The following is a 26,130-nucleotide window of genomic DNA, read 5'->3' as shown; positions in this document are numbered from 1 at the left end:
TCTCTGGTTTCCCCCAAGGCAGCACAACTCAATTCCAGGACAGACCATCTCAGGCATGGGGGAAAGTGAGAGTGTGTGAGTGGCCACCTAGCTTTCCCAGCCGTCTAAGAGACCCACTTCTTTTTCACTCACTTGTATTACTGAGGTGATCTGCAAGACTGAGGAGTTAGGAGAGACTAAATGCACAACAGCCCGGGCTTGGAACTCATCAAAGGAACACTAGTAACTGTTATACACTTCTTCCTATTAACCAATCCACAGACTCCATCAGGAAGTCTGCCCATAAGCCACTGGGGACATGTTGACTGCAGGCTCCTACCAACTGGCCCATGGGTACTCACAACAACCCACACACCTCACACACACTCTCTTTCCCCAGCTGTGGCCAGTTGCCAGCACATGCTCCCACAAATGACAAACGCAAGCCTTTACAAACAGCTGGTGAGCAAGCACAGAAAGCCTACTCAACTCTGTGGGACTGGAAGCACATTCACAAACTTGAGCATTTCAGGGCACTGCCATAAGGAAAACAATTGTGAGGCTCTCAGCATCCAACCCGGATTTGCAGGATCAAGAGAAGGCCTACAATCTTAAGAATCTCTCGCTCAAGAGGGAACAAGAAGTGTGGAATAGATGCATCCATAGAAGAGGTCTGAGACTCACTTCACCTTGAAGACACACATAGGCTCAAATGAAGGGATAGAAAAATATATTCCATGCAAATGGAAACCAAAAGAGAGCTCGGACAACTATACTTACACCAGACAAGATAGACTTTAAGTGAAAAACTGTAGCAAGAAACAAAGAAGGTCATTATATAGTGATAAAGATGTCAATTTATCAAGAAGATAAAACAATTGTAAATATATATGAACACAACATTGAAGCATCTAAATATATTGAGTAAATATTAATATATCTAAAGACAAACACAGACAGCAATACAATAAAAGTAGGAGATTTAATACTCCACTGTCCACAATGGATAGATCATCACTAAGTGATCTTAGTGATCACAGAAAATCACTAAGAAAATAATGGGCATACTTTGTAATTACACTTTAGACCAAATGCACCTAACAGAAGTACATAGAACATTACATATAACAACAGCAAAATACACATTCTTTTTCATGTGTGCAGCACATTCTCCAGGATAAACCATACGTTAAATCACAAAACAAGTCTTAACAAATTTTAAAAACTGAGATCATATCAAGTACCTTTTATGACCACAATGGCATGAAACTAAAAAAATCAGTAACAGGAGGAAAGCTAGAAAAATCACGAATAATGTAGGAATTAAACAACACCCTCCTGAAAAACCAGTGGATCAAAGATGAAATCAAAAGGGGGCTCCTGGGTGACTCACTCAGTTAAGCATCCGATTCTTGGTTTCAGCTCAGGTCAGGATCTCACAGTTCGGGTTCTGCACTGACAGTGGGGAGCCTGCTTGGGATTCTCTCTCTCCCTCTCTCTGTTCCTCCTATTCTCTCTCTCTCTCTCTCTCTCTCCCTCCCTCCCTCCCTCATAATAAATAAACTTAACAAAAATCAAAAGAGAAATCAATAAATGTTGACATTAAGGAAGAAGAAAGATCAGGACACCAGGGTGGCTCAGTTGGTTAGCGTCTGACTTCAGCTCAGGTCATGATCTCATGGCTGTTGAGTTCAAGAGTGTCAGGCTCTGTGCTGACAGCTTGGAGCCTGGAGCCTGCTTCAGATTCTGTGTCCCCCTCTCTCTCTGCCCCTTCCCTGCTTGTGCCCTGTCTCTCTCTCTCTCAAAAATAAATAAACATTTAAAAAAATTAAAAAAGAAAAAGAAAAAAAAAGAAAGATCTAAAATGAAAAACCTAACATTATACCTCCAGGAACTAGAAAAAGAAGAAAAAAGTAAGTCCAAAGTTAGGAGAGGGAAGGAAATAACAAAGATCAGAGCAGAAATATATGAAATAGAAACTAGAAAAACAATAGAAAATGTCAACAAAACTTGAGAAAGAAAACAAAGTTGAAGGCATCTTACTTTCTGATTTCAAACTATATTACAAAACTGTACTCATCAAAACAGTATGGTACCAAAATGAAAACAGACACACAGTTCAACAGAACAGACTGGAGAGCCCAGAAATAAACCCACATATATCCAGTCAACTAATCCTTGATAAGGGCACCAAGAACACACAATCAAGAAAGGACAGTCTCTTTAATAAATGGTGTTGGGAAAGCCGAATATTTACATGCAAAAGAATGAAACTGGACCCCTATCTTACACCACTCACAAAAATTAACTCTAAATGGATTAAAGGCTTAAATGTGAGATCTAAAACCATAAAACTCCTAGAAAAACGCATAGGGAAAAAGCTCCTTGAGGTTAGTCTTGGTAATGACTTTTTGGACATCACACCGAAAGCAGAGGAAACAAAAGCAAAAGTCAACAAGTGGGACTACGTCAAAGAAAAAAGATGTTTTCCTTGCCAGGAAAAGAAACAATCGACAAAATGAAAGAAGCAACCTAGAGAATGGGAGAAAATATTTGCAAACCATATATCTGATAAGAGGTTAATTTCTAAAATACATAAAGAACTCCTACAACAGAATAGCAAAATAATAAATAATATGTTTAAAAACTGGCTAAAAACCTGAAGAGACATTTTTCCAAAGAAGACATACAGATGGCCAATGAGTATATGGAAAAGTGCTCAACGTCACTAATTATCAGGGAAATGCCAATCAAAACTGAATTATCCCCTCACACCTGTTAGAATGACTGTTATCAAAAAGACAAGAGATAACAAATGTTGGTGGGGATGTGGAAGAAAGGGAATCTTTTGTTCAGTGTTGGTGGGAATGTAAATTGGTACAGCCATTATGGAAAATAATATGATAATAATTTTTTCTCAAAAGATTAAAAATTCAACTTCCATATGATTCCAAAATATGGAAGCAGTCTAAGTGCCTGTTGATGGATGAATAAAGAAAATGTGACACTATAGATAAAGATCGAATAAGAGAGAGAGAGAGAAATGGAATATTATTCAACCATTAAAAAGAAGGAAATCCTATAATTCACAAGATGAATGAATGAACCTGGAGGACATTATTATAACCGAAATAAGCCAAACAAAGAAAGAAAAGTACTTCGTGGTATCACTTGTATGTGGAATCTAACAGTCAAACTCAATAGAAACAGAAAGGAGAATGATGGTTGCCAGCCCCTGGGGGCAGGGGAAATAAACAGATGTTGCTCAAAGAGCACATACTTTTGGTTATGAGATAGTAAGTTCTGAGGATCTAATTCACAGTATGGTGACTGTAGTTAATAATACTGTATTGTATACTTAAAATTTACTAAGAGAATAAATCTCAAGTATTCTCAACACACACACACACACACACACACACACATACAAGGTCATTCACTGTATGAGGTGATGGGTGGGTCAATTAACTTGAGCATGGTAGTCATTTCAGTGTGTATACACACAAAAACTCATCATGCCGTATACTTTAAATATGCACAATTTTATCTGTCAACTATACCTCAATAAAGCTGGAAGGCAGGGGAAGCAAAAAGAAGCATAATAACTTTATAAAACAAAATGAAAAAATAAGAAAGGAGAATAGAGATGACCAGGGTCTGGAGGGGAAGGAGGAAATGGGTAGTTATAATTTTATTATTATTATTATTATTATTATTATTATTATTATTTAATGTATACAGAATTTCAATCTGGGAGGATGATGGCTTCACATAGAGGCATAATGAAGAGGATCACTGTTGGGGGGACACTATAGGGAGGGACAGTACAGAGAGGGGTATCATAGACTGACCGCATCATAGACAGGCTCATCACAAAGAAGGGCATCATAATAAGGGACTTCATAGAAGGTCTTACAGAGATGGACTTCACAGGAAGGAGGTTTGATGGTTATCACATATAACGTCATCATAGAGGGAAGCAACATAGGACCATCCTAGAGAAGTCTATCAGACAGGAACATCTTGGAGGTTTTCATGTCAGCTTCTCCTCTCTGGACACCAAATTGTGAGCTCCCTGAGAGCAAGAGCATGCATTATTCATCTTTACATTTCCAACATTGAAGGCACACTTTGGCACATAATAGGTACCTAATCTTGTTTGTGGAATGAATATATGTATACCATTTTTTCTGTATGAAGCTATTGAAAAATGTAAAACCTATTGCCCATTTCTTTTTTTGCAGACTGAATTGGCCCAGTTTTTAGAAAAATTTCTCATGTGCTAAATTCTCCTGACTTCCTCCCATCCTGAAAGTCCTTTAGATACCCATCTGTGGTAGGCAGGGTTCTATATATCTCCTTCCCTAAGCCCTGGAAGCTGTGAATATTGTGGAATATCACTCCCATGACTATGTTATGTTATATGGTACAGTTGACCTTAAGGATATTATCTGGGTGGGCATGATATGGTCCCATGAGTTCTTAAAAGCTAAGAACATTTTTTGGCTGGTGGCAGAGGGGGAAGACAGAGAGACTTGAAGCACAAAAAAGATTTGATGCACCATTTCTGGCTTTGAAGATGGAAGGAGCCATGTGCAAGAATGGAAGAGCAGCCTATGGGAGCTGAGCAGCCCTCCACTGACAGCTAGCAAGGAAACAGGGACCTTAATTCTACAACCACAAGGAACTAAAATCAGCCAACAATCCGAGTGATCTTGGAAGTAAATTCTTTCCCAGAGCCTTCAGAAAAGAGCCCTGGCTGAAAACACTTTAATTTCAACCTTGTGACACCCTGAGCATAGAACCCAATAGAGCCCATCCAGATTTCAAACCTACAGAACTGTGAGCTAATAAAGTGTCTTTTTAATTCACTAAATGTGTTGTAATTGTTATGCAGCAATAGAAAACTAATATATCATTCGTCACTGTCTTTCTTTAGAAGTTCCCAGTATTGATTTTTTTTAAATGAGTATTCTAATAAAACATTTTTCTTTCAGTTCTAAATAGGAAAAGAATTTCCTACATCATAACCAGACTCAGATATGGTAGAGAATTTGAAGTTACCAAACTAGGAATTTAAGATAACTACAATTACTTTGCTAATAGCTCTAATGGAAAAAAAAATGGACAACACGCAAGAACAGACAGGTAACAGAGCAGAGAAATGGAAACTCTAAGAAAAAAATGAAAAGGAAACGCTGCAAATCAAAAATATAGTAACAGAAATGAAGAATGCCTTTGATGGGCTCATTAGGAGATTGTATGTAGCCAAAGAAAGAATCAGTGAGCTGCAAGTATGCCAATGAAACTTCTCAAGCTGAAATGCAAAGAGAAAAAAGGAAAGAAAACAAAAAAACAACAGAATATCCAAGGACTGTGAGATCATTACAAAAGGCAAATACCTAATGGGAATACAAGAAGAAGAAAGAGAGAAAGGGGCAGAAAAAATAACTGAAGTAATAATGGCTGAGAATTTTCCAAAATTAATGACATAAACCAAACCGTAAATCCAGGAAGTTCAAAAACCACCAAGCAGGATAAATACCAAAAAGTGTACACCTAGCCATATCATATTTAAATTGCAGAAAACCGAAGACAAAAATCTCTAAAACATAGTAGCAGCTACTTATTACGTGCCAAGCACAATGTAAACATTTCACATACATTATGTCATTTCCTTTACATGGAAACCTCCATCTCAAGGATTTTATATCTATCCCCCTTTACAGATTATAAAACTGAGCGTCAGCGATGTTAAAGCCACCTGGTTAAGAAGTGAATTTGGCCAGAATTCAAAGTCAGGACTACTTAACCCCAAAAGCTGTGTACTAAGTACTAAGAAATAGTAAGTGTTCACCTCAGAACAGAAAGTTCTAAATTTCAGCATTTTGTTAATAAAGTTTAGAGCCGTGGTTTCCCATTAGTGTAGAAATCATCAAACGTATATTGTCACTTCCAATATTCATACAAAGGAGCTGATATTGAACATAAAGGCCAATCTGTAAACGAAGAGAAAAACAATATCAAACAAATAGCAGGAATTCTTAAAATTCTAAATGAGCTTTGACTGATTTTTAAAAGCCAGGGGAAATACCATAATTTTCTCATATTACTAGATGTAATTGGGCCAGACATTTGTTGCATTCGAGTCTTGACTGTCTATTTATTTTAAATAAAAGCTCTGTAAAAGATGGAAACATTCTCCTCTGAAAGACTATTCCCTGATGAGGAAGCCACACAGAGCTAGCCTAACCAACCAGGATACCAAAATGCTTCCTGAGGGAGGGACTCAGCCACTCTCTAGTTTTAAATCTCACCTTAGGTTCGAATTCTCTCTAGCTGTAGCCTGGCTAAATCAAGTGGTTTCTAAAACTCCTATCAGTCAGTATGTACTTGTTCTTTGCTCCTTTGTACTGATTTGTTACATCTGTGTATTAGTTGACTATATCCCTGCCTAATGGTTGCATCCTTTCTGTTTTTGACATGGAAGTTAAGCAAACGTATTAGGCCCGGGTGGCAATGTGTTTGCCATATTGTTTTTCGCCTGTTTTCTGGGTCTGATGCAGTGGAGGAGTTGCAGTATCTATCACTTTGAAAACTAGCATCGCTGTCTTCCATGGATCTCAGACTGGTGGCTAGCCAGTTGGTTTTACTGGGCCATTCCATGAGGCCCTTGCATCACTGACCTATTGCTGCCTAACAAATTACCGCAGAACTTAGAGGCTTAAAACAATACACATTTATTATCTCACAGGCTTTATGGGTCAAGAATCCAGGCATAGCTCAGCTGAATCCTCTGCTCAGGGCCTTACTGACTATGATCAAGGAGTCCACAGAGGCTGGTATCTCATCTGGAGGCTTGACTGGGGAAGAACAGCCTTCCAAGCATTCAGTAATGAATACTTTTCCATAATGATGGTTTCCAATCAGGATAGTTTTATAAAATATCCCAAGGGACCCACTTCTGGCCTTATACTGTCGTAAGATTTTTTTCTGCTACCTTCATGCCATGGTCTATATGCACAATTAGAAACCTAAGGTTTCTACAAGCTCTACAGTATTTGTTGTTTCTTGCTGTACTCGGTAGGCTGGCCAATAATTGATCATTTTGCCCAAACTCAATACAATTATCTCTAAAACAATGTTTTGAGGGCCTGTTATGTATTTAGAAAATGTTAAGTCTGCTTGCCCATTATTCCCACTAACATTTGCTTGAGGGAGTGGGGAGGAAGAAGAATGAATAAAATTTGTATTAAAGAGCAGAAACCAAGGTGGAGAGGCCACAGCACAGCAATGTTAGTAATGGTGGCCTGGCGAGTGAGAGGGTTGATCTGGTGACCTCAACTCAGTGCTGGTTGCTAATATTACACAGTTTAGAAGGTTGATCTGAACACCAGTAAGAACTAAATGTAATATGAATTCACTCTATAAATAAAAAGTCCAATGAGACTGAACAAAAACAACAAGAAAATCCACCCACAGATACCATCGTGGTGACACAAAAAAATTAAAAGGCACATCTTCTTTTACTCTGATATGTGGTGTATCTTGAATTTGGCCTTAGAGTATTCACATTTAGACTCAGAAACACAAAAATGGATGGCTGCCATCAAATAAATGACCGTTAAATGCCAGGTGCTTATAAAACACAGTCTCGAAAATTTCTGCAACCACCATATAAGACTGAACTTTCTTGCTTTCTTTTTTTCTTTTCTTCTTTTCCTTTCTTCCTTTCTACCCTTTTCTCCCTTCTAACCCACTCAACTCTCTCCTTAGAAATACGAATGATAAGTTCAGCATGATTATGGACACCCCTTGCCACATAGCTAGCTAGTGACTCCCAAGTCTGCAGTGTTTCTTCTTCACTTTTCTGACTTGAGCTAGAAATCTAAGGGACGATAAATCACTAATAGAAGCAAAGCGGAGTGAGGAGTCAAGGTGGTAAATTACTATTGTAAAGCTGGGTAGTTACTTGCATCAATGAAATTTAAAGAATTCAGATGAGGGGTGCCTGGGTGGCTCCGTTGGTTCAGCGTCCAACTTCGGCTCAGGTCACGATCTCATGGTCCGTGGGTTCGAGCCCCGCGTCAGGCTCTGTGCTGATGGCTCAGAGCCTGGAGCCCCTTCTGATTCTGTGTCTTCCTCTCTCTCCCTGCCCCTCCCCCACTCGTGCGCCATCTCTCGCTCTCTTAAAAATAAATCAGCATTTAAAAAATAAAGAATTCAGATGCGAACTTTCAGAGGATATAAACGAAAATAGGGGAGGGGAGCATCAAGGCATGCCAGGCATGGGTGCTAGACCCTTAGGCAATCCAAAATCATGAGCAGCGTATCTACTTGTGAGGGGCTCCAAGTCCTCACAGACTAGTCAGGACACGTTTTTGGGGTTGTTTGTTTTTTTTTAAACATTTATTTGTTTTTTGAGAGACAGAGTGTGAGCGGTAGAGGGGCAGAGAGAGAGAGAGAGGGAGTCACCGATTTGGAAGCTCCAGGCTCTGAGCTGTCAGCACAGAGCCTGACGCAGGGCTCAAACTCATGAATGTGAGATCATGACCTGAGCCGAAGTCTGATGCTTGACTGACTGAGCCACCCAGGCGCCCCTAGTCAGGACACATTTTAACGCAAGGTGACAAAGCAAGGATGTGAACCTAGTGAGGAACGAAGCAGAGGGGAGGGATCCTGCGGGACACATTATGGGGACAGGAGCGGCAGAGAGTAATTGCTCTGAAAGGAAAATGTAAGGAATTCTACAGGTCACGGCCACAGCTTACCCCGCCCCCTCAGCAGAGCCAGTTGCAAATGTAACACCTCGCCATGCTCCCTATAGTCTAGGCATCCATAACAATAAAACAGCTACTGTTTCAGAACACAGGGCTCCCGTTTGCAGCTCCCATATTGTACTCAAGGCGCCTTCAAAGGCCAGCCTCCCACTCAGTGCCTACTCTTTGTCTATTTAAAGAGGTAACAGAATAAGGAATGGCTGATTGGCAAAGCACGGAGAAGAAAGCAGGAGGTGACTAGACCGTGCTGGTGAGATTTTTAAGGAGTGGCAATTCTGCCATTTGTTTGTCTCAGCGAGGGGGTAACGGAAGGGAACAATACTCAGCAGTGAGTGCTAACGTTGACCGCTGAGGCCCTTCATGCGTTAGTGTCCTAGCAAACGTACGTCGGATCTGGCGTTGAGCTAGATTCTCCCGTGAATTGCACCTTGAGAGTTCAGGAAGCTGAGTGGATTAATTGGTGTTAGATCACCTTAACATTAGCAACCAAAGTTTTGCAAAGAGGGTACATTGATAGGTATGTCTTTCCTGGACAGGGGGAATGAAAGGGAAAACACTAGTGCTCTCTTATTCAGGTAGTAGTCGCGTCATCAATTTCCTTGACTCATCACTACAAGATGCTTGCTATTCATGATCAGTTATTTTAGAAAGTACATGAAGGTTATTCAGAAGCATTTAGATTCCTTCTCTGACACTGAGTCCACAATGCCATTTTGCCCCACAAGCAGCTGTTGAATTAGTTGGTGGGACACCTATAGAAAGGAAGGGTGTTTTATTTTTTTTGTATTTTTTTTTAACGTTTATTTATTTTTGAGACAGGTAGAGACAGCATGAACGGGGGAGGGTCAGAGAGAGAGGGAGACATAGAATCTGAAACAGGCTCCAGGCTCTGAGCTGTCAGCACAGAGCCCGACGCGGGGCTCGAACTCACAGACCGCGAGATCATGACCTGAGCCGAAGTCGGATGCTTAACCGACGGAGCCACCAGGCGCCCCAGGAAGGGTGTTTTAAATTGTCCTTAATAAAAGCTCAGGGTGGGGCGCCTGGGTGACTCAGTTAAGCATCCGACTCTTGGTTTCAGCTCGGGTCCTGACCTCGCGGTTCTCAGGTTCGAGCCCCATGTCAGGCTCTGCACTGGCAGGGCGGAGCCCGCTTGGGATTCGCTCTCTCCCCCCTCTCTCCGCCCCTCCCCACTCACACTGTCTCTGTTTCTCTCAAAATAAATAAATAAACTTAAAAATAAATCAATCAAAGCTCAGAAGCCCCCTAATCAAAAGTTAGACAAGGGGCCCAGACTTCCCAAACACCTCCCCTCCTCCATCTGTGGTGAGCCACTGTTCTTGGAGAAGAATGCTGGGTACACACCCGCCCTCTCTGATGAGCCACGTTCTCTCCTGCTGATCACCCTGAACGTGGCCTACTTCGGGTTTTGTTAATAAGAAAAGCAAGGTATTAAATGGATCACAAGTTAGGCTGAGGCGGACGATGTCAAATAGTTTTCTCTTCAGCCAAACAAACATGTGGGCCTTGCACAAAGCAAGTCATAAACCCATCAGGAAAAAAAAAAAAAAAGATTCAAAATAATACTATTCAACTTTTCATCTCTCTGTAAACAGCCTTTTAAGGAAATTATACCATTCGTGCCAAATGTGCATCTGGTGCTAAGTCAAAAACCATAAAATATCATACGAGAAAATCCTGAAAGCAAACGAAATCAGACGATACTGTGACTATGGCATAGGAATGTTACAGTGGTCAGCTTCCTGTGCGATGTGAAATAACCCATGTGCGATTGTCAACAGCTTTTAAAATGCACTCTTTCAAACTAGAATACGTTGTTCCGGGCAAACAGTAAAATTTATGAAAACCCTGAAGAAAAGCTTTTTCTAAATCCGTGTCAGCTTTACGTGAGAATGCCGATGAAGATTTATCTTCGATTTCTTGCTTATTATTCTTCCTTCCCACCTACTGAACAAACTTACAGCCTCATTCCCCCAGGGGGAAAAGCAGTATGTAGAGATTTGGTTGGTGGCTTTTATACATTTTCTTTAGGTTGTCTGTATAGATTGTGTGCTGATTAATGGCCTTTTCAGAATTGTAAAATCTTGCAAGGCCAATTCGGAGACCACTTCTGCCCTTTCTGTTGTTAATCTAAATACGTCCTCGTTAAGAGAGGTTCGTTACTTTAGCAAAAGGCAGAGACAGAAGACTTGTTTTTTCATTGATTTCAAACTAAACCCGGCCCTCTTCTTTCTCCTTCAAGAGCGCTCCGTACAAATATTGTGATCCTGACACGTCTGGTTTGAAACCAGTTTTAAGATCCTTCCACCAACTACAAATATTGCGGAGTTGCAGAGGCATTTACAGGCCCTTGTTGTTTTTAAAAAGCGTAATCTTGGCATGCAACTCTTGATGAAGGCATACAATTCTGCGGTGGATTTCAAGGTGTCTTCCTGCAATTTTATTTTTTTTAACATTTATTTATTTTTGAGAGACAGAGACAGAGCGTGAGCAGGGGAGGGGCAGAGAGGGGGAGACACATCCTTCAATGCACAGGACAGCCCCTTCCTGATCCAAAATGTCAGCAGTGCCTAGGCTGGGAAACTTTGCCTTAGAATCATCACCGAGTCCATGGAGAGCACTAATTATGGGGAGACGGAGTGGGGGGGGGGTGAGTATGTTTTCCTTGGCTCAGTAAGTATGTGTGAATTAAGGAAAGGTCAAAGACTTGACATTTTTCACCTTCAAGTCTCTTAATGGATCAACTGTTATTTCAAAGATTAAAAAGGAAAAGAAGCCTAGGTAAGTGGTGAATTTATAATGAAGTCATGTCCCTTCTTGTTTCTTGATCTGCTTCCAAAGAGAAAAGACAGGAAATCACCCACAGACTGAAGTTTCTGCTTATTTTGTGCTCGGGTTAATTAAACAGCAATGAATAGCAGTCACCGTCTTGGGCAAGGTGGTATCCCTGCCTCGATTATAGATTGCCCCCGGATGCATTGCTCTCCCGGCAGTGAGGCGGTTCCCCCCGAGGCGCTGGTGCAAACTGTCATTTGACTCTGCGAGTCACAGGGCGTGTCACTTTCAGTCAGTCGGCTCAAGTTCCTGAGCTGTGTGCCTGCTCACTGGTTTCTCTGTGACGGTTGATGTCGTGTTGAGAGCCGCTGGTTTCTCTTAAATGCCTGTGTCTATGTTTGCTACATTTCTATGACAATGTGTTCGCACCAATATAATTATGACCGCATTAGCACTTGCCCTGTAAACCACATGATTCAGGGCTTTATGAGTAGGTAATAAAAACTCTCTCCAGGCAGAAACTTGTCTCAGACATGGAACTTTGGGGGTGGGGGCCGTAGTAAATGGTCAGTGTTGGTTAGGACCTTCTGAAGTTTGTGGTTATTAGAAGTCCCATTTATTGGTTAGCCCTCTGCAGAGCCAAGACCGCGAGCCGTGGGATTAAGATCTTGAATCATTTAGCTAGACCTAGGAGACTCGGCCAAGTTCCATCCGCATTCATTAATCCATTAGAGTGCCTGAAATGGGCCAGGGGCAGGTGATCCTTCAGTAAACAGCACGAGGGCTCGTGTTCTTGTAGGGCTTATGTTCTAGAGGAAGGGGGAAGGGAGAGGAGACGAAGGAAGGGGGGAGGAAAGAAGAAAGAGGGAGGGATGAAGGATAGAAGAGAGGGAGGGAAGAGAAAATATCGGATGGTAAGGGCTTTGCCGAGGATTAAAATAGAGTGAATTGTCGCTATTCTAGGACGGCAGACAAGGACCGTCTCTGCGGGAGGTGACCTGCGTAAGGAGTCAGCCGTGTGACTGACGGGCATGGCAGGCAGAGGGACCAGCTAGGGTGGATGTGAAGGAAGGCTCTTGGGCTGACGGAGGAGGGGGAAGGGCAGGCTGCTCGCCAATGAACCAGGGCACCCAGGCCCCTCTAATCGGGTGAGGAGGCTGACTTTTTAAGGGGGAGTGGGGCGTGAGTGTATGAGTGAGTGAAGTTTTAAATAGATCCCTCTGGTGGTGGTGAGCCGGGGAAGGAGCAGGGAGGGCAGCTGAGAGACTGCTGCTGAAATCCAGATGGGCCGTGTCAAGATCTTGTGTGCAGGGCCTCCCCTGTCATGGGGGTGCCTCCCATGCGTCCCGTTTGGAGGAAAGAACGCAGCTGAGGAACGTTAAGCGAGTGAGGTGCAGGCAGCCCGAGATGCGTGAGATCGGGGACGGGGGAAAGAACAGGACCTTTGACAATCAGTTTGCTCATCTGTAAAATGGGATTTATAATGCACACCCTGTGGAACTGCGGAAAAGGTCTACAGACGTGAAAAGCTCCCAGCACAGTGCCCAGCGATAACCCTTTCATGTCCAGACAAATCTGTTAACTCATATAAACAGATCAGGTATCTGTGGGCATTTTCCAGGGATATGGGAAGGTAAAGTGTTACCTTTGAATTGCTCTAGGACGTGATAGAGCCCCTTTGGTGTTCGAACTGATGTATACAGAACTATCCCAGCTACAGAAATCATTTCCTTCCTTCCTTCCTTCCTTCCTTCCTTCCTTCCTTCCTTCTGCTCTTTAGTTTCCGCATCTTCTTAGATCCTATTTCTCCTTTGCTTCCCTCCCACATTTATAGGACTTTTAATATATTAATATACATTGCCTCAAATCACCTTCCAGAAGGATGGAAACATTGTATGGGAATGTCCTACCCCCTTTTTTCAAATTGAGATATAATTCACGTGCCATGAAATGCACCCTTTTAAAGTGTACAATTCAGGGGCACCTGGGTGGCTCAGTCGGATGAGCGTCCGACTTCGGCTCAGGTCACGATCTCACAGTTCCTGAGTTCGGGCCCTGCGCCCGGCTCTGTGCGGACAGCACCACTGTCTAATTCAGAACATTCTCATGACCCCCAAAAGAAACCCTGTACCCATTAGCAGCCATTCCCTACTTCCTCCCCAGCCCCCCACAACCACTAATCTGCTTTCTGTCTCTATGGATTTGCCTCTTCTGGACATTTCATACAAGTGGAATCATAAAATACGTGGCCTTTGGTTTCTGGCTTCCTTCACATAGCATCATGTTTTCAAAGCTCATCTATGTCACAGTTAGCTCCCGTTTCTGAACTATATATGCATTTGTATTTTTCAAAACAGGAACTGTTTAACATAGTAGCCACAGCTGATGGGAAATTCTACCAGTGGCTTTCATTTCATCACAAGGCAGAATGTGTGTTCAGTTACTCACAGTTTATTGATTTCTTGTCGCTTCCTTAGCATCTCATACAACTAGAATATTCTCCTTTCCGTACCACCGCAGTGTTGCCATCGGTGATTTTCTTTCTTCGCATTTGCTTCCCTTGTTCCCAGTTCGTTTCTTCCCTATCCTTCTTTATAGTCTGGTGCGGGGCCGGCATACTAGAGCCCACAGGCCAAATCTGGCCTGCCGTCTATTTTTGTAACCAGAGTTTGATTAAACATGACTATGCCTGCTCATTTACATATCGTCCCTGACTGCGTTCACATTATGACAACGACGTCGACTTGTTGCGAGAGAGACCATCTGGCTCACGAAGCCTAGAATACTTACTAGCTGGCCTTTCTGGCGAAAGTTTGCCAACCCCTGGTCTAATGTCTGGCTGAGGACAGGACCTCCGTGCTTATTTGGTTCCAATCAGAATGATTTGTGACTCATTGTGACCTCTCTGCACGGGGGCAGCTCGTTGACAAAACTAGGAAGATGATAAAAGCATTTGTTGAAATAACTGTTTTCCTCTACACTGGAGGGTTAAAAAAATATTATTTCAATGAAAAACGATGTTCGAATATTTCTTAATATCACCAGACAGAAAGAATGTCGGTGAACGTAACTGTTACCTTGAGGATTATAAATGTCGTATTGTAATCACAGACACTCATTGTACCAACATGTGTATCAAACTTGACAGGCTTCCATTACCATCTGGACTCACGGGTCTGGGCTCTTATAGTAAAACCCGGGAAATTTTCACATCATTGCCTCTTTACCTGCCAATCCCGACTGGACTCTTTTATCTGGGCTGAGACGTTACCCCGAAGCAATATATTTGGCACGGGTGTTGCGTCCATCGTTTCCTCTCTGAATTTAAGAAACAGCGAAGAATTTACAATTACAACCAATTACGATTAATCATTGTTTTTTTAACAACAGGGAATCATGCTCTTGTATATTTTTTTTTTCATTTCCAGATGCCTCTCTTGTAAATCTTCCCACTTTGATAGCAGTCTCTTTCCTGACGCCCTTGTGCCCCTGGCTCAAGTATCTCGTATGCCCCGTTGTCTTTACATTCCCATCTGTCCTCTGTTCTGTGAGCCTTTGAGAAAAGAGACTGTTTCCTTTCCATGCCTCTGCTCCAAATGCCTGATGAAGGTCTGAGCACATGTCAGGTGAATGCACGTGTGCATGCATGTACATAAAGCTTTAAGCAGTTTCCGTCACATATGTCATTTTATTTATCCATAAATTCCTCATATTAATAGATTGGTCATGATTTATTTCATGAAGGGATGAGGTGTCTGTCCTCAACAAAGCCATTGTCTGCCCTTTAATCCATCCATGCAACTGCCATTAACCAAACAGCCACGATCCCTGGGGAACATAACCGTGCTGGGTCAGGTGACAGATATTACACAAAGAACCAAAATACAAACACAAGCACACACCTTTATAAAATGCCATAAGAGCTCAGAGGAAACATAATGGGAGACTGTGAAGAATCTATACCAACTGGGATTGAGGAGTGTGAATGCCAAACCGCTGGCCAGAAACACAATTTACTTTGGGTGGGTCAAATAAAAATGCGTTACTGAAGGGGTTACTTCCAGAGGTGGGGGCAGAGTTAAGGCAACGCAGGAGAGATGCCAACTTCACCTAAAACTAGCATCAACTGGAGGGACAAGGGGACAGGATATGGCACCTGGGCTCCATTCTGGGAGAAACTTCTTCCCACTAGCACCAGAATGGAGTCCAGGTAGGGGTGCTTGGGTGACTCGGCTGGTTGAGCGGCCAGCTCGTGATTTTGGCTCAGGTCATGATCTCATGTTTGTGGGATCGAGGTTCGTGAGTTTGAGCCCCACATCGGGCTCTGTGCTGACAGGGCAGAGCCTGAGTGGGATCCTCTCTCTCCCTCTCTCTGCCCCTCCCCCACTCGCATGTGCTCTCTCTCTCTCTCTCTCTCTCTCTCTCTCTCACTCTCTCTCACACACTCTCTTTCAATAAATAAATAAACTTAAAAAAAAACTAAAAAAGAATGGAACCCAGGTAGGAATTGGGGTGGCAATGCCTGGATGACCTTCTCCTCCAGCCCTCAAATCTCTTACTCAGAGATCACACAGGGATCAGAGGCACAGAGCAAGGCTTGAAGGGTGGAGAATGGATAAGGAAGCAGGGGGTGAAAGAAAAGGGGATGTTAGAGGTGGCCTTTTCTAGGGCATGATATGTAGGTCATGAGATAGAATGTGAGGATTTAGGGAGCAGGGAGCGGGGAGGAGATTTCCATGTTAGAGGAAACAGAATGTGTAAAGCTTCTGAGTTGGGAAAAGAACTTAGGGATCATTGTGGCTAAAGCAGAGTGAACAAGGTAAGGATATGAGGCAGCAGGGTCTAGGTTATGGGCACCTTGTTGGTTTTGAAGCAAGGTTGAATGCTATCCCCAGTGCAGTGGGAATTTATTAAGAATACTGGACTGGAGACAACCTGGCCTTGGTGTGCGGCAGTCTGGGAAGGGAGAGATGATGGGAGCTTGGCCAAGGGTGGGGCAGAAGAAGGAGAATCCATTCCCATAAAAATGAAGGATCCCCCACCCTTCCTAATTATGTATTATTAACCCACTTCTAAAAGAGTTATATTTTTGTTTTAATCTCACAGACAGCTAAAAATAAGATTAGAGCATTTACCCAAGAGTACATTACTTACACTTTTGATCTACTCGTTATCATGGAGTGGTAAATTCCTCTTGTTTTCCTGGTGTAAATTTTCTCGTTTAAAATCTGGGGGAGTGATACGCCTTAGCAAAGGATTTCTAAACCTTGCCACTGTTAGCATTTCGGCCCAGATAATCTTTGCTGTGGAAACTGTCCTGTGGATTGTAGGCTGTTCAGTAACATCTCAGGCCACTTCCTGCCACCCCACCCTAAGTTGTGACAACCAACATGTCTCCAGATACTGTCGAACATTCCTCCTGGGTGGTACAGTCAGCCCTGATCGAGAACCACTCCAGCTTAGCACATACTGTGGTAGTGTTCTTCTTTCTTCCATTTGGGATTCTAATTTTCCACCTATTTTCCCAGGGATGTGGGGTTCCCTGAAAGCAGGATAGAGTGTTTCATGAATGAAATCAGTCTTAAGACCCTTCCTCATAGCCAAAACTCACTGTTTTCCATGTGTCTGCCATGTGGAACGAGTGAATGAACAATGAGTGGACCTTATGTGTGATACAAGCGTGCGATTGAGACTCGAGGAGACTTAAGTCATTCTCTCCCACTGCTGGCTCTTCTCATTAAAGAAAGGATCGCTAGAAAGAGCGTGAAGGGAAGTTATTAGAGACCTCCCAGGCTCTATAAGACATTACTATGTCATACATAATTGCTTCAAATGAAACCATTAAACTTTACAAAGTCATTAATGGTCTAGATTGGGTTGTTTAACTTCTCTAGCCAGAGTCAGTGAATCAGTTTCTCCGAGCTGCACTTGACTGAGCTGAGGGAATGTAGGGGTTGACACTTGAGCTTTGGAATCCGAATTTGTAAAATGATGATGGTGAAATCTATCTCACTGTTAAACTCATAAACATGATAACGAATGTAAAGTGTAGTTTCTAAACTATAAAGTACAATACAAATATTCATTATCATTAATGAGAGTTAATCAGAGGTCATTAGGGAGGCCTGTTTATTTTATTACATTTTTATATTATTATATTTTATTAGGTTTTCCTGAAAAAAATCCTTTGTCAGGGGAAAAAAATATTTCTTTGGCTTTTCTTTAAATAGAATGTTTTTTTTCTTAGAATAATTCTTGCTTTCGGTTTCACAAGTAGTACATGGAAACATTCTGGTTATAAAAGATTCACACTAGCAAAAATACCTAAAGTAGATTTATTAAAAATATATTCCTCATTACCCCTACCATCGTTACTCACTCAATGGTAACCAGTTTTAACAATTTGGTGTTCAAGTTCTTTTTCTGCTTTCACATATATTTACTTTATTTTTTACATAACTAGAATTATATATGCGTGTCATCTTTTTTATTCAGTTATCCATATGTCTTAAAAATCGTTTTGCTATTATGTTCTAATAAATGGTGCATTTATGAGATAAATATAGTAGAAAGTATTGCCTAGAAAACTGCATCTTTCCAAGCTTCTCAGAACAGATTTAAAAAAGCATCCAATGTGTCACGTGTGGACACTTAGAACTGGTTGAATAGTGTGCTTTTCCACCATGGCACGATCAGACAACCTAAAAATTTTGGAAATACAACTTGTAAGGGGAGTTGGCACTAATGTTAGTTGGTGAGTTCCCATAATGACAGGCACACAGAAAACTGTCAATTGTATTGGACATTCAGCTTTTCAAATCTCATATGAATGCTGCCATTGCCCATTGTTGGAAAGTAACATACGTTTCCCATTGACTTTTGTGTGAAGGCATTGTGAAGTGTAAGTTCTTTAGAGTGCTGTATTTGTGAGTCAGCGTGAATATGTAATCCCTATAAAAATCTAATGAGGTTTATTACATTGATGGCAGAATATACTTAATTATTAGCCACCTTAATGTTTGGTTTGGTGTGGTTAATTTCATGTATTTTAATTTTATAGCTTTGTAAAAACAGGACCTAGTATAGAGCTCTGAGATAAAGCAGAATGAATTGTGTTTTCTTCTCACCTTTTCTGTAAAAATAAACATTATTTGTTCTTATTTGTAGCAAAATGTCAGTCCATTCAGAAGTCTAATATCTTTCACGAAATTGACGGGAAAACTGCTTTTCTATCACCAAAAAAACCGTGTTTCTCCAATAGGAGTGCTATTTAAAAAATAAAAAAGCTACAAGTCTGTTTTTAATTTCAAATTTAGTTAAGGAACAATTCTGATGGAGGTAGAGGATTGCCAAAGGAAAATGCTTTCCTGCTGCTAAAGAAATGATGAGGCAGGCACTGTGTTTATTTTTATAACAATGTATTTTGATCCTGTGACAAATGTTTCACCATGGCTTTAACATTGTTTCCTATTCTAAACTAAATTGTGTATGTTAACATTTTGATCTGTCTCGACTTCTAAGAACACTAGGATGCATTCTTGGTGTTGAAGACTTTTCTTTCTGCTTTCATGTAGGCTTAATTCAATTGCATGGTTGATAAATGCCTCCCATTTGCAAAGTATCAGAGAGGTGCTATCAAGAGATAACACATGATTAAATCAACAGGTCTCCATCTGGTGGGGCGGCAAGGGGGCAAACTCATCCCTAAGTAACTTGGGTACAAAGCAGAAAGCAATGAGTTCTGTAAGAGAATGAGAAGAAACAGTGTAAAAGAAAAACAAGGAGGAAAGTTAAATAAGGAACATCCTGGAGGTCTTCTTGGAAGAGGTGAACACGTTGAAAAATGGGTGGAACTTAATAGATTACTAGGAGAGTGCTGGCGTTGGAAAATAAATATTCCTAAATGGACTGGGAAGCTTAAAATACAGCGTAGAGATGACACTGTGGCTGTCTATTTAAGGGTATAGTATAGGGAACAGACCAACATGTCTATCCAATATGGACACCACCAGCCATGTTGTTTAGATGTTTAGATTTTGTTCTTCAGCTAATGGTTCTTTATTGGTAGCTATTTTATTTTTTAATTGAGATATAATTGACATATAATATTATTTTAGTTTTCAGCGTGTGACTGTTTAGATTTAAATGAAGCTAGATAAAGTTTAAAATATTCTCAGTCATACCAGCCATGTTTCAAGTGCTTAATAGACATCATGGGCTACAAAGGTTTTAAGGAGGGGTGGAAAGATTGTTAAACAGCGTATCTCAAACGCTAGCTGGAACCTAGAGGGCTTGTTAAAATACAGATTGCTAAGACCCACTCTCAGAGCCTCTGAGTCAGTAGGTCTGGGGTGGGCCCGGAGAGTCTGCTTCTCTAACAAGCTCCCGAGTGATGTGGATGCTGGCAGTCTGTGAACCGCACTTGGCGTAGCACTGTTCTAGAACAGTGATTCACAAATGGTCACTGCGTGAATTTCCAAAATGTGGTATACTGATACATATCTGTTCAACAGTAAAGATGAATTACTACAATAAGGACATTAAAATATTTAACTTACATGGGGCGCCTGGGTGGCTCAGTCAGTGAAGCGTTCGACTTGGGCTCGGGTCGTGATCTCGCGGCTTGTGGGTTCGAGCCCCACATCCGGCTCTGTGCTGCTGGCTCAGAGCCTGGAGCCTTCTTCGGATTCTGTCTCCCTCTCTCTCTGTCCCTCTCCTGCTCACGCTCTGTCTCTCTCTCTCTCAAAAACAAATAAATATTAAACAAAAAATTTAATATATGTAACTTACAAAATTGTAGCTATATTAGCAGATTTGACAGCTGTGTAATTACATTTCAATGAATATAATCAGCACAAATATGAGAAAAAAGAAAGAATATCAAGAAGGGTTCTAAGTGATTACTCCGTATTTCTCTATGTAGCTCCATGGGGAACCACACCAAGGGGTTCATGGACCACATTGGTCCACGGACCGCTCTCTGTCTCTCTCTCTCTCTCTCTCTCTCTCTCTCTCTTTCTTGAATTGAACACAATTCAAACTATTATAGTTTGAATAGCGGCTTGAGGATCTTGCGATCTTGCGATTTCACGCTGCGTATGATAGCGATTCTTGGGCGCCTGGGTGGCTCCGTCGTTAAGCATCTGACTTCGGCTTAGGTCATGATCTCACAGTTCGTGAGTTGGAGTCCCACATCAGGTGAGCTTGAGCCCTGCTTCAGGTAAAACACAAGCCCCAGCTGAGCCCCGCTTCTCTCTCTCTCTTTCTCTCTCTCCCCGCCCCTTGTGGGATTCTCTGTCTCTCTCTGTCTCTGTCTCTGTCTCTGTCTCTCTCTCTCTGACCCTTGCTCACTTGCGCTCTCTCTCTCTCTCAAAAAATAATAATAATAGCGATACTTCACAGCTTTTGAACAAAGAAATTACATAAGCCAAGTCTTAGGAAGGGTAATGTGGTAGCGATGGAGAGGAGTGATGGAGAAAGGAGGCTGCCAGAGCTGGGGAGACCAGTTCCAAGGCCACGACAAGATCCAGGCAGAAGGAACTAAGGGCGGCAGACAGGAGGAGTCAGATGCCAACCATGTTGAGGTCATAGAATCAGCAGGATTGGGCAGCTAATTGGATGTGGGGTGTGAGGAAGACGAGAGAGGTAATGATGACTTTGAGGTTTCGATCCTGTGCGACCAGAAGGGCAGCCGTGGCATTCGCCAAAATAGGAAACACGAGAGGCACCTGAATCAGTTTATGGTGAGGAGCGGTTATCCCTAAGATCAGATTTAAGCTTCACTCCTCCGTGTGGTTTTCCTTTCGGATGTTCGTGGACTCTCGTTTCAGAGGCGTACTTCATAGGTCATTAGTGCGCACATCAGAAAAGCATCCTGTTGGGTGAGCAACTCATATGAAAATTATTTGCATGGGAGACTGGACATTTAAAATGGTGCAGATAAAAAAAAAAAAGAATGAAATCTTGCCATCTGCGATGGCAAATGGATGAACCCAGAGGCTATTACGCTAAGTGACGTAAGTCAGAGAAAGACAAATGCCATACAATTTCACTTCTATGTGGAATCTAAAAGACAAAAGAAATGAACAAACCAAAAAAGGCTTTTGTTTCTTTTTTAAAGCATAATTAACATACAGTGTTACAGTAGTTTAAGGTGTAAAATATGATTCAACAATTCTATAAATCACTCAGTGTTCATCAAGATAAGCGTACTCTTGGGCACCTGGGTGGCTCGGTCAGTTAAGCATCTAGCTCTTGGTTTCAGCTCAGGTCATGATCTCCCAGTTCGTGATTCCGAGCTCCGCATCAGTCTCTGTGCTGACAGTGCAGAGCCGGCTTGGAACTCTCTCTCCCTCTCTCTCTCTGGCCCTCCCCCACTCTCTCTCTCTCAAAATAAATAAATAAACTTAAAGATAAGTGTACTCTTAATACCCTTTATTTATTTCACTCACCCTCTCCCACCCTCCTTCCTTCTGGCAACCACCAGTTTGTTCTCTGGAGTTAAGAGTATGTTTTTTGGTTTCTTTCTTTCTTTCTTTCTTTCTTTCTTTCTTTCTTTTCTTAAATTCCACATCTGAATGAAGTCATATGGTATTTGTCTTTCTCTGACATTCACTTAGCATTATACCTCCTAGGTCCAACCATCCAACGGTGTTGTTGTAAATGGCAAGATCCCATTCTTTTTTATGCCTGAGCAATATGTCAGTGTGTGTGTGTGTGTGTGTGTGTGTGTGTGTGTGTGTGTGGTGTCACACAACACATATCCATTCCTTTATCCATTTCTCTACCAATGGACGCTTAGGTTGTTTCCATGTCTTGGCTACTGTAAATAATGCTGCGGTAAACATAGGGGTTCATGTATCTATTTGAATTAGTGTTTTCATTTTCTTTGGGTAAATACCCAGTAGTGAAATTACTAGAGGATATGGTAATTCTGTTAATTTTTTGAGGAACCCCCATACTGTTTTCCACAGTGTCTTTACCAGTCTGCATTCCCACCAACGGTGCACAAGTGTTCCTTTAATCTCCACATCCTCACCAACACTTGTTATTTCTTCTCTTTTTTATTTTAGCCATTCTGACAGATATAAGGCGACATTTCATGGTGGTTTTGATTTTCATTTCCCTGATGATTAGTGATGTTGAGCATCTTTTCATACATCTGCTGACCATCTGGATGTCTTTTTTGGAAAAACGTCTATTCAGGTCCTCTGCCCATTTTTTGAATTGGATTATTTGGGATTTTTTAGTGTTGAGTTGTATAAGTTCTTTATATATTTTGGATATTAACCCCTTATCAGTTATATCATTTGTAAATATCTTCTCCCATTCAGTAGGTTGTCTTTTTGTTTTGTTGGTGGGTTCCTTTGCTGTACAATAGCTTTTCATTTTTTATAGTCCCAAGAATTTAGTTTTTTGTTTCCCTTGCCTCAGGAGACCTATCTAGAAAAACGTTTCTACAGCCAATGTCAAAAGGTTTATTGCTTGTGTTTTCTTCTAGGAGTTTTATGGTTTCAGGTCTCACAATTAGGTCTTTAATGCACTTCGAGTTTATTTTTGTGTATGGCGTAAGAAAATGGCCCCGTTTCATTCTTTTGCATGTAGCTGTCCAGTTTTCCCAGCACCGTTTGTTAAAGAGACAACATCGTCCCTACTGTATATGCTTGCCTCCTTTGCTGTAGATTAATTGACCATATAAGCATGGGTTTATTTCCGGGCTCTCTATTCTGTTCTGTTGATCTATGTGTCAGTGATGTGTGATTTTTGTGCCAGTACCATACTCTTTTGGTTACTACAGCTTTGTAATATATCTTGAAATCTGGGATTGTGATACCTCCAGTTTCATTCTTCCTCAAGATTTCTTTGGTGGGACTCCTGGATGGCTCAGTCAGTTAGGTGTCTGACTCTGGATTTCAGCTCAGGTCATGATCTCATGGTTTGTGAGCTCGAACCCCATGTTGGGCTCTTCACTGACAGCACGGAGCCAGCTTGGGATTCTCTCTCTCTCCCTCTCTCTCTGCTCCTCCCCCACTCTCTCTGTCTTTTTCTCAAATAAATAAATAAACATTTTAAAAAATATTTCTTTGGGGGCGCCTGGGTGGCGCAGTCGGTTAAGCGTCCGACTTCAGCCAGGTCACGATCTCGCGGTCCGTGAGTTCGAGCCCCGCGTCGGGCTCTGGGCTGATGGCTCAGAGCCTGGAGCCTGTTTCCGATTCTGTGTCTCCCTCTCTCTCTGCCCCTCCCCCGTTCATGCTCTGTCTCTCTCTGTCCCAAAAATAAATAAAAAACGTTGAAAAAAAAATTAAAAAAAAAAAAATATTTCTTTGGCTCTTCTGGTTCCATACAAATTCTAGGATTATTTGATCTAGTTCTGTGAAAAAATGTTGGTATTTTGATAGGGATTGCATTAAATCTGGAGATTGTTTTGGGTAGTGTGGACATTTTAACAATGTTTGTTTTTCCAATCCATGTGCATGGAATATCTTTCCACTTGTTTGTGTCATCGTCAATTTCTTTCATCAATATTTTATAGTTTTCAGAATATAGATCTTTCACGTCCTTGGTTACATTTATTCCTAGGTATTTTAGTCTTTTTGGTGCAATTATAAATGGTATTGTTTTCTTAATTTCTCTTTTTGCTACTTCATTATTGGTGTGTAGAAATGCAACGGATTTCTGTATATTAATTTTGTATCCTGCAACTTTACTGAATTCATTTATCAGTTCTAGTAGTTTTTGGTGGAGTCTTTAGGATATTCTATATACAGTATCATGTCATCTGCAGATAGTGAAAGTTTTACTCCTTCCTTATCAATTTGGATGCCTTTTATTTCTTTTTGTTGTCTGATTGCTGTGGCTAGGACTTCTGGTACTATGTTGAATAAAAGTGGTAAGAGTGGACATCTTTGTTTTATTCCTGATTTTAGGGGAAGAGCTCTCAGTTTTTCACCATTGAGGATGATTTTGACTGTAGGTTTTTCATATATGGCCTTATTAAGGTTGAGGTATGTTCCCTCTTAACGTACTTTGTTGAGGCTTTTCATCAAGAAAGGACATTGTACTTCATCAAATTCTTTTCTGCATCTATTGAGATCATCATGTGATTTTTTCTTTCCTCTTATTAATGTGATGTATCACATTGATTGATTTGCAAATAGTAAACCACCCTTGCATTTCTGGAATGAATGCCACTTGATCGCAGGGAATGATTTTTTTAAATGTATTGTTGGATTCAATTTGCTAATATTTTGTTGAGGATTTTTGCATCTATGTTCATCAGAGGTATTGGCCTGTAGTTTTCTCTCTTTTTTTTTTTTTTTGTAGTGCCTTTGTCTGACTTTGGTATCAGAATAATGCTGGCCTCATAGAATGAATTTGGAAACTTTCCTTCCTCTTCTATTTTTTGAAATAGTTTGAGAAGAATTGTATTAACTCTTCTATTAATGTGTGGTAGAATTCATCTGTGAAGCCATTGCTCCTAGACTTTGGTCTGTGGGGAGTTTTTTGATTACTGATTCAATTTCATTGCTAGGAATCTGTCCGATTTTTCTATTTCTTCCTGATTCAGTTTTGGAAGGGTATATGTTTCTAGGAACTTATACATTTCTTCTAGGTTGTCCAATTTGTTGGGGGCTTTATTCTTCTTCTTCTAAGCTCCTTTAGGTGTAAGGTTAGGTTGTTTATTTGAAATTTTTCGTGTTTCTTGAGGTAGGCCTGTATTGCTATAACCTTCCCTCTTAGGACAGCTTTTGCTGCATCCCAAAGATTTTGGACCATTGTGTTTTCATTTTCATTTGTCTCCATGTATCTTTTTATTTCCTCTTTGATTTATTGGTTGATCCATTTATTGTTTAACAGCATGTTATTTAGCCTCCATGTATTTGTGTTATTTGCAGGTTTTTTCTTATGTTTGATTTCTAGTTTCAGAATGTTGTGGTGAGAAAAGATGCGTGGTAGGGGCACCTGGGTGGCTGAGTCGGTTGAGCATCTGACTCTTGATTTCTGCTCAGGTCATGATCCCAGGGTCATGGGATGAAGCCCCTTGTCAGGCTCCACACTTGAGCATGGAGTCTGCTTGAGATTCTCATTCTCTCTCTCTGTCTCTCTCTCTCTCTCATTCTGCCCTTCTCCACTACTCACTCTCTTTCTAAAATAAAATTTAAAAAAAGAAAAGATGTATGATATGATTCCAATCTTTCTAAATTAATTGATACTTGTTTTGTGACCCAATATGTGATCTATTCTGGATAATGTTCTATGTGCACTTGAAAAGAATGCGTAGTCTGCTGTTTCTGGATAGAATGTTCTGAATATATCTGTTAGGCCCATCTGGTCCAGTTCAAAGCCACTGTTTCCTTGTTGATTTTATGTCTGGATGATCTATCCATTGATGTAAGTGGGGTGTTAAAGTCCCCTACTATTATTGTATTACTGTCCGTTTCTTCCTTCATGTTGATTAATAGTTGCTTTATGTATTTAGGTGTCCCCATGTTGGTGCATAAATATTTACAATTGTTATACCCTCTTGTTGGATTGTTCCCTTTATCATTAAGTAGTGGCCTTCTTTGTCTCTTGT

The sequence above is a fragment of the Lynx rufus genome, unplaced genomic scaffold (genome assembly GCF_022079265.1).
Source record: "Lynx rufus isolate CCGP_SWC_20201006 ecotype Redwood Valley unplaced genomic scaffold, mLynRuf1.p SCAF_14, whole genome shotgun sequence".
NCBI classification, from domain to species: Eukaryota; Metazoa; Chordata; class Mammalia; order Carnivora; family Felidae; genus Lynx; species Lynx rufus.
This window is presented reverse-complemented; position numbering follows the sequence as displayed.